Source organism: Onychomys torridus, chromosome 5, assembly GCF_903995425.1.
Source record: "Onychomys torridus chromosome 5, mOncTor1.1, whole genome shotgun sequence".
NCBI lineage: Eukaryota > Metazoa > Chordata > Mammalia > Rodentia > Cricetidae > Onychomys > Onychomys torridus.
In genome coordinates, this window is record NC_050447.1 from 19,787,316 (window position 1) to 19,797,266 (window position 9,951).

Sequence of the window (9,951 nt, forward strand, 5' to 3'; positions counted from 1 at the left end):
TGATTAAATCAGTGACTGTTCCATCCGCGACCGTGAGGGTGGCCTGCGGCCTTGTGGATGCAGGCGCAGCCTCCCGGCAGGGACCACAAACCCGCAACTCGACGGTTCCCCCCTTTCACAGGTAGGTGTCACACTTGTCCTGAATTTCGAAGCTGCTTTTTGCAGCGTCTGAGATAGGAGCATGGGCCGAAGAGGGGTGGGAGGCGGAGGGAGCATCACAGTCACCAGCGGCAGTGAACAGAGCCCCAAGGGGAGTCGGAGGCCCCTCCCCCCATGGGCTCCTTTTTGGATAAGTGGCTTCAAAAGCTCCAGGCCATTTGCGTAGATAAAGAGGCCATTGTGGACTTGATGAGGCTTGTCATCGCTTTAGCACTTTTCCCAGCTCAGATTGCTACAAAAGTGTTTTTGAGGGTTTATTTTTCTCGTTTTAGTCCCCTTTATTTCAGCTCAGTGAAAACTTGTGATTCATCTCGGTACCAAACGAGCAAGGGACAGCACCCCAGCGCCACCACCCACCAACCCCGGGGTTCTGCCTTAGTTACCCTGTTTGAATCTCCATTTTGCACCTGAGATGTGGAGTTGCCAACCCTTTTACTTCATGGAAAATTTTCCGTGGCGTTGGGGCACGGGGATTGGGGGAAGAATACGTTACAGCAAAAACATACCCCAGCGAGGGGAATTAATTTGATTGAGTGTAGGGATAGAACGTGTTTGCACACAACGGCAGCATAATTAGACTAAAGCAGAACATGCATATTTGCATTTCTCCTCCATTACTTTTGCCTACTCGGGTTTTAAAAGCACACCCCAAACTTTCACCCCGTTGTAGCTTTTACTAGTTTTTGTTCCCCCCAAACCTGAAACAGGACTCATTTCGCTTATCCGAATTGAAACAAGTTTGAAAGCTGCATTAGCCAGAGGCTTTAAGGAGCAGTGGTTAAAAAGAAAGAAAGAAGAAAGAAAGAAAGAAAGAAAGAAAGAAAGAAAGAAAGAAAGAAAGAAAGAAAGAGAAGTTTAAAATAGAGAATTTTCACAGGTAAAATGGTTATAAAGCTAAGTCGTGTGAACAATTAAACAAGCATACATGTAACCATCGCATTTTATTTTGTCCCTTTAATTATAAATGATTTTTAAAAAACAATTGCATTCCAGAGATGACTTACCCTGCCCCCTCCCCTTCACGCCCCCTCTCCCCAGCCTAGTTCACAATTGGCTCCCCCCACCCCCATGCTTATGCAACCCCAGGAGTCATCTTCTTTTCTGAAAAGTCTGAAGAATAGGCAGTTCGCTTTTCTTAAGGGAAAGTTTAAAGACCACGTCAACGCGGCGGGGTTTTGGAAGCACTGGTCCTAAACTCTGCCCAACGAATTTTAAAAGAAAATTACAGGCCCCCTTGTGTTCCTGGGAATATGCAAATGACGTGGCCGGTCCTCCCCGTTCCGCGGGCGAAGGCTGGATCTCCAGCCGCATACCCGCGGGGCTGCCTGGGAACGGGAACCGCGCCCGCAGTGAAGCGCGCGCCCTTTCTCCGCATCCAGGCGCTGCAGGCGGAGGCTCAGGGCTGGGCAACGCAAGCACCCAGCCTGGCCAGCTGTTGCCTGAGTCGCTGTGCCTTGCGTGCATCTCTCCTGAGTTTGGCGTCTGCAGTATGTGGTTTTCTTTGCGTACTTCAACTACTGTACACACTCCTAAGGAAGCCCGGGATTTTCTTTCTTGCAGAACTAGATTTCGGTGATCAGTGGTTTCTCTGGTTTCTAGAGATTTTCTAATTTGGAGGTAGCCTGACGAACAGGTCCGAGTTTGGGACATGTAGACAGTAACGTTTAATCCCAGTAGTTGGGTGTCCCGTGACCCCGAACCTCCATTTTGACTCCTCTGAAGACGGTCTAGGAGGCGGTGCGTCTTAGAGGCATGGGCACGAGGTGCTCCTTGTCAGTGCTGGCCAGGGTCAGGGTTTGTTTGCAGGCTTGGATCCGGACACGAAAAAGACAGTGCTTAAAACCTTTAAAATGCCTCAGAGCTTAGTTGTGCTGGTGTCAACCACCTGCGCCTGGCTAGGTCAGTTTTGGACACCCCCTAGCCCCACCCCCTAACCTTCGTTTGGCACTTAGGGACTAAAAGGAACCGAATCCCTAGCGGCTCGTGGGGTCTCTGCACTCAGTCTCCTGAGGCAGGGTTCCTTCCATCATCCCTTTGTGGAGGCCCAATCAGTTTAAGGGATTTAGTAGTCAAAGAAGAAATAGCCTGGCGAAATCTCCAGGGCGAATGCCAGGGCCTTGAGAGGTGGCAAAGGGAGGTGAGATGGGGGGTCCCTGCTCCTAGAAGTCGGATGTTAGGACCTGGGGAAAGTGGTTCCCAGTCGGGGGAAGAGCTTTTGCGAGGCCTTTTTCGTTGTGAACACCTTCAGACCACTCTTGCCATTTACCACCCAAATCTTGGTGCCCAAAGCAATGCGGGGAAGGAGGGTCGTGCGTGTGGCTTGGGCCCAAGCCAGGTCTTCCAGCTCACCTGTCTCCCACAAGTAAAAGGCAGGTCAATTCAAAGGGCCCAAAGTGAAAGGAACAGAATTGAACTCTCAAGAGGAGCCCCGGGCTTGCAGGTTAGGAAGGGCGCCGCCTACTGGTCCCCAGAGCCACGGGGTTCTCAGTGAGAAGAAGCTGGCCAGGCCACAATTCGCTGCCCTGCCCTGGTTCTGCACTTGAGCTGGTCGACCTCAAGCTGCTTCCAAGTTGCCTAGGCCCTGGACTCTATGACCTAGTTAGCACAGGGAAGTTGAGTAGCTGGCCCTAATTAAATCAGCTTTAACTCTACGGATCCACGTCCTAGCTAACTCACTGTTACAAAAGTCAGAGAGCGGGCAAATTGAGAAGTGTGGGACCCAAGTAGCCTGCAAGTCCGGGCTTAAGTAGCCTGCAGGTAGGGGATTTAACGCGACTACAATCGTGGTCCGCTTCCTTTCACGTGTACCCCATTTCTGTTGGTCCTTTCACGCTCGCGCGCCAGGAATCCCACACAGTCTTGTTTAATTTGTGGTTTGCCATTTCGGGAGGAGCCTACCAGGCCACTAACCTGGCAACACCGTTTTGGGCCGTGAGTGGACATTACAAAATAAGGGAAGGATTATTTCCCCTTCAGTTTGCTTCGAACGCCCTCTTTTCAACAGTACCTTTAATGGCGTCTGAGTGGCAAAGCTTACAGATGCTCACCACGGCTAGCACGTAAGGCACAGAAGTGCCATAGGGTGGGTGATGTTGAGGAGAGTACTGCGTGCCCTCGGAATGACTCTGAACGTTCCTTGCCTCTCGGCCTTCGAACTGGACAGAAATCGGACCAGAATGAGATCTTGTTGTGCACCCTTTTCGCTAGCCAAAGCTTTGGCAAGGTCCCTAGGCCCGCTCTGCATGTCTACCTCTGTGGCCAGGTTAGACCCGTTCTCCTTTTCGTTTTCACTATAAATACAAACCTGAGCCACAGACAGTGGGCAGACGGGATTGTGGCCTAACAGGAGAACGCCTTCGGGGCAGGTCTGCAACTCTGTCCGGTCTGCCCCACCGGGCTGCCCCTGGTCTTCCGCCTCTCTTGGGTTGCAGTCCCCAACCCTGGGTTCCCCAAGGCTGCTAGCCCAGCAGCGCTGGTTTCTGATGCCGAACGAGTCCCGCGCGCCCAGACGTCACTTTCCCAGTGAAATCTGCTTTTATTTGCTCCGAGCAAACCCCAGGCTCTCAGCGCTCCCGCCTGATGGATGCAAATGTAAATGTGCACTTATTTAATTGGATCAGGCCCCAAGATAAAAGAGATAAACGGCTCCCCGTTTGCTAACTTATTTTCCGAGGCATGCAGCGCCGCGTGGAGGGGAAGCTAATGAAGGCGCAGCGCGTTGCTCAGCTCTGCAGCTCTTCGCAGCGGTGGTGCACAGACAGGCCCGCGCTGTGAGGCCTGCGCCACCTTGTCGCCCTCCTTCATGGAGGCCCTCCAGTCCTGGTGGTGTTCCCCGTGGGACCCTCTGTGCAGCCTGGCTGGGAAGATGAGAAGGCCAGAGACTGTTGTCTCTTTTGCAAATACCCGGTCCTTCTCCACCTCGGCTTGTCCCCGCTCTGCTTTCTTCTCCAAACCCCGGAGCTTGGGTCACAGCAGCTAAGTGCATTAGGCAGAATCCCCCTTTTCCCCCAAGGCACCTCTTCCACCTTAGGTAAGGGTGCAGAGAGAAAGACGCCAAGTGTGGACGGACGCGGGCGGGTGGAGAGCAGAACGCCTCTCCTGCCTTCAGGGTCAGGTGGAGCGGTCCTCATCACGGAAGGACCCTTTTTCTGTCCCTACAGGGCCTTCTTTTGAAGCCTGAATTTGCTTTCAGAATCGCCTGGAATCCCCGGATTAACGCCCCCCCCCCCATACTGTATGCACTCAATACACGACACAATAATTTCAAGGTGTCTCAGAGTCTGGGCAACTATTTGGAGGGAAAGGACTGCCTGACTCTTTTTTCCTTGAGACAGCAGTTTAGACCTTTAGAGCTAGGAGATCCTTCTGTGCTTCTCAAATTGGGCTTCCGGTTTCTTGGAAAAGTTTCTCTTCGGTTCAGAAAGATGAGGGTTGATGAGAGCAAGTGTAAAGGAGAGCAGAGGGGCGCCCTGGGCGGAGACGCTCTCCCAGTAGACCCAGCTTCAAAGCTGGGCTTCGAGGGGCTGGGCTGGGCAGCACCGATGTCGCTTACACGCTGGGTCCCAACGAGCTGATGGATGGGCTTGTCAGTAGAGCTGTGTGTGCGGAGCATTTACCTCGCTAAACTGAAATTACTGTCTTTTCAGGGGCTAATTTGTGTAACTCCCATGGAGGGGCCTGGAGGGGGTTTGATGAGGCATAAAATGATGATTAATGAATTTATTGGCCGCTGCTCATCAAACAAGGGCTCAGAGCTTGCGTACACATCCGGAGCCTGGCGGCGGCGCTCAACCCAGCTGGGATTCAGCCTCCGGGTTCCAGCACCTACAAGGGTTTTCCCACGTGCCCAGTCCTGGATGCATTGCTTCGCTATCACGCAGGATGCTTCCTGTGGGCGGTCCTGGACCCCTTTAAGAAGTGGGAATGGAATCTGGAGGTTCTGGAAGAGGAGAGCGGGTTCTAGCTGGCCGCCATCGCCCCCTGCGGGCAGGATGCTCAAGCCTGGGACAGGGCTGGTCCTGTTGGAGGAGGACAGGGTCGGGTCGCAGAAGCCTCTGGGATTCCTAGGTGACTGGGGAGCCTGAGATAACTTGGAACTGTGAGCATGGGCTGTGTTCCGGATATATCATAGCTACTGGGTGGCTGCTTGGGCAGAGATGGCTCAAAGCTGTCTTCCTAAGTGCTCGTGTGCAGTTTCACAAGTCTGAAACCTGATGTTCTCAGCTGTGAAAAGGGACTGAAATCCCCCCCCCACACACACCCCAGGGGATGCATGGCACATAGTGCCCTTCAGTATAGCTCTTAAGGTATCCTCTCTTAGAGACTCAGGTTCCCTGCAGACACTAGCTCAGGCTTAGGATGAGAGGCAGGATCCTACCTGCATAGCTGCTCCTCCTTGGCATTCTTCTTCACTTCCCCTGGCCAGTAGCACGGCAGGAGCTTAAAGGGAAAATTTGGGGGAGTCTAGAAAGGCAGTCAGACCCACCAATGACCTGCTTGGATGACCTGGGAAAACCAACAGGAACTGCCTGTGTCCCCTTCGCCGTGGAGGCTATTTCCCGAGCTCCCTGCATCCTTGACCAGCCAGCCCTTCATCTATAGGCACCTGCATTTTTGAATACAGACAGCTACAAGGACCTTTGGGCTACTCCCTTTGGTCTCAATCAAGAATCTGCAGCCTCTAAGGCTTCTAAGTTTATCTCAGATTCTTTTCTTGGAATTCAGTGTCTTCACCACCTTGCTCATGCCCATCCATTCACGCTGTCTGTCCCAGACTTCCAATCAATTCCACCCTTGCTTTCAAGACATCCACCTTCTTGGAAGAGAAGGCCAGAAAGACCCTGGCATCGACTCCTCCAGGGTAGTATTATTAAGGTGGTCTCCTTGTTGATGCAGATCTACTTCAAGTCGTCTGTCCTGCTAACTGAGGATCTACTGTGGGCTAAAGATGCAGCCTGAGTAAAGCAAAGCTCCACCCTCCTTGCACTTTGACTTCAGAGGGCCAGAGAGTAGCACAACAAGTGAACCACAAAGACTCCACGCAGTATCTGTGTGATGAGCCTTAGGGGGCAAATGGAGAGGGTGGGAGCGGGTTCTTTTAGTGAGGGAGCCCAGTGAGCACCTTTGGAGTGGTCATGTAACAGGGAACCTGAAGATGCTAGGGAGCCTGCCAAGCAGGAACTTGGGGGAAAAAGAGTTTTAAGCACAAAGAATAGGAAGCACAAACCTTCTGAGGTTTGAGGGAGACCTTGGCGGGAGAAGGCCAGGGCCCAAGCCAGGGGCAGTTTACATGGGGCCTTGTAGGTCCTATGAGATCTTTGGGGTTGGTGGTGATAGACAGACATAAGCATCTATAAGCATCCTGATGTGTGTGCGCTGAGCTTCTGGGCGGATAGTTAGAGATGGTCACGAGTTAGGAGGCCAACAGAGTATCCCGAGGGAAGAACACACCTAGGACCAGTGTCGTAGCTATAGCCAGGGAGAAAGTAAAATCTCCTCCCACAGGAAGCAAAGAGGTTTCCTTTTTCAGATAGAAGAAAGCCAGATAATTTTTGACATGACACCCAAACTGTTGGACGTGCTGGGAAGCCTGTGACAAAAATACTCAAATGCCCAGGGTAAGATGCCTGTGTCCATGGATGATTCCAAAGCAGACACTTCTCTCCCAAAGCCACAGATGTTAGCATGTTGTGATCGGAGCTACTCTTTTGTTCACGCCTCCCTCCAGCCTCCAGGAATCTGAGGTTTGGGAAAAGAGAATGACTTGTCCCAATCTCATGAAGTAAGGTCATAGGCAGAGGCAAATCCCAAATCCAGGTCTCCTGACTCCTGGCTTGAGTTCTGCCCTGCCTCACCCAAGTTAAGTTCTTGAGGATATCTGTATTTTAGCAGAGAACTCTCAGCAACAAAATGCCTTAACAGAGAGGAATGAATTTATAATGGTGGGATCTCAGACGCTGTGACAGGCTGTCAAGGGAGATATTTTTAGGCTGGGCCTGGAAACATCTTAGCCTTCCTCAAACGCTGCTGGCGGAGGGCTGCTTCCTCACCACTCCGTGTGTGAAGTACAGATGAGGGAAAAGCCGGGATGAGCCATCTCTCCCAGAGACTCAACAACAAGGAGGGACCGCGGCTGTTTCCCTGCCAAGTCATTGTCTGCCCTGTGTAATTGCTACCTGATAGGATACGCTCATTTCTCCGGTCTGAAGTACCTTCTGTCTGCCTACAATTTTCTCACATAGCAGAAGTGAAAATTAATATTCCTTTGCCCATCATCCCACAGAGTGAATCCCACCAAACAAAGGTTTGGCCTGGGCAGGCTGTGAGTCACCTGTCTTTCTGACATTCACTTTGCATTCTTATTTTGACATCTCAGCTTGACTGTCTTTTCTCATTGCCTCCCCTGACTTCTGTGTGTGTGTGTGTGTGTGTGTGTGTGTGTGTGTGTGTGTGTGTGTGGTCACCAGCTTGGGGATTTGTTTTATTCTGTAAATTATCAGTTCTTTGTCCCCAGCGGAACCCACAGGACCTTAGGAACAATGTCTCAACATCTTTCAAGTCGATTCAGGCATCTATTGGCCCTAGATTCTAAATTTCTTCACGGTTCCAAAATGTTCCAGACACCTTCCCAGCTAACAGGGTTTGACATCAGACTCATCACCCAGTTGTTCCTAAGACTTTTCTTTTTAGATCCAAACCACAAGAATTCTTGCTGTTTGTTTTGTTTGTCCTGTATTTGTATTGAGTATCTAAATCCGGACCCTGTGGTGGTGGGAGGCTCTTTCCAAACACTCATGTGTGCAGTGGCAGATGCTGGCAGCTGAGGACCAATGTATGGATCCCATGAGTTGACCCTTGGCTGCTCGGAGAAAAGGGCTCATTGGAATAGCTACCACCTCTTTGCTCTCATGAAGAGTGTGGCAGATAATTCATAGGCCGGCTTTATTTTGGCAAATGTAGTTATTTTTCCTTTCTATAGACTTTCTTCTTTTCTTTCAAAGGATTTATTTTACTTAGTGGTTTGCAGAGATATAGTCCACCAGGGAGGGTTAGGGTTAGGGGAAGGTATGACACCAGCAGTAGCACCGGGCTGTGGCAGTAGGCTGCTTGCTCACATCAGCCAAGATCAGCAAGCAGAGGGAGATGGATGCTGATGCTCCCTTCCCCCCTTTTATTTGATCCTTCTAATTCCCCACTTTTTCAGTTTGGCAAAGGTACAGGTAGAAAGAAAGGCCATCTGAAAACATGCTGCTGGGCTCAAGGATAGCCCTTCCTTGGCTCAAGGCTCCTCAAAGCTGATTCCAGCTCCACCCTCCAGATCTAAGTCATGGCCCGCTCTCTGTTGGGACTGGTGTTTATATCCTCAATTGCTTCAAATTTTGTACCATGTACTAATTTTTGAGAGAAATGTTTTTATGGCCACTGTGACAGGTACAGACGACAGTGACAGAAAGGGGGTCTAGATGAACTTTCCCTCCCTGGATTTAAGGAAGCCAGCATCTTTCAGGGTCTCTGACAGTTCCTACTGCTTCTGCTTTGAATGCTGGCCTCAAAGTTATGTATTTTGGGAATACATGAAATTCTCCTCTCTCTCTCTCTCTCTCTCTCTGTGCGTGCATGCGTGCGTGAGTGTGCGTGTGCGAGTGAGTGTGTGTATGTATGTGTGTGTTCTCTTCGCTTTCAGCTTCAGACAGCGCTGTCTCTGTTGTTCAAGCTGACCTGGAAGTCCTGGGTTCAAGATCCTCCTGCCTCTGCCTCCTGAAGAGCTGGGACTTCAGGCCTGCCACAGTTCCAGCCTACTGGGCATGTTGATACCACATTTTGGGAAAGAATACCAGCTTCTTTTACAGGTATGGAAACTGAGGACTTGAGAGGTGAAGATTCTTATTAACATCTCACAGCCAGTGGGTGGCAGAGCCTCATGACCTGCTGCCTCTGAGGACTTGTCAACTTTCTGAGGACTTTTTTTCTTTCTTCCTTCCTTCCTTTTTAAAATTTTCTTTTCCTTTCTTTTTTAAAAGATTTTTTTCCAGTTTCTTTTTAATGTGTATGAATGTTTTGTTTGCATCCCGATCTGTGCATTACTCACATCCCTGTGGCCCCTGGAGGCCAGAAAAGGGCTTTAGCTCCTCTGGAACTGGAATTACAGTTGTAAGCCATCATGTGAGTGCAGAGAATTGTACCTGGGTCCTCTGGAAGAGCAGCCAGTGCTCTTAACTGGAGAGCCATCTCTCCAGCCCCTGGGAGTACTCCTAACCTCATTCCAGGATAAGCTTCTGGGGACCCAGGTCCGGACAGAAGAACTTATGACCTGCTGATGAGGAGCTTGAGTCCCTCCTACTCTATGATGTTATTCTGTTCTGTTGTCTGGAGCCTTTCGAGGTAGAAAGGCCTTGGCCTAGTTTGCCTTTTACAGCAAAGGGTAGGGAAGGATAGGAGCTAGATCTCCACTTCTGAACAAAACGTGTGGAAGTAGTGGGGTTGGTGGTTCTGGGGACCCCAGGGTGACTCCAAATGGATGGCTGCCATCTCCTTTCAAGAAGGTCTGCCTGCAAGCATCCCCCTGCTACCTATATCTAATGGCTCATAAGTGAGGCAACAACTGCAGTGACAAAGAGACCTTGCTTAGTGTGATGACGTGAATAAAAATGTCCCCCACAGGACCATAGAGAGCGGCACTATTAGGAAGTGTGGCCTTGTTAAGAGGAAGTGTGTCACTGGGGGCGGGTGTGGCATTCAGATATAGAACTTTCAGCTACCTCTCCAGCACCATGTCTGCCTGCATGACGCCAT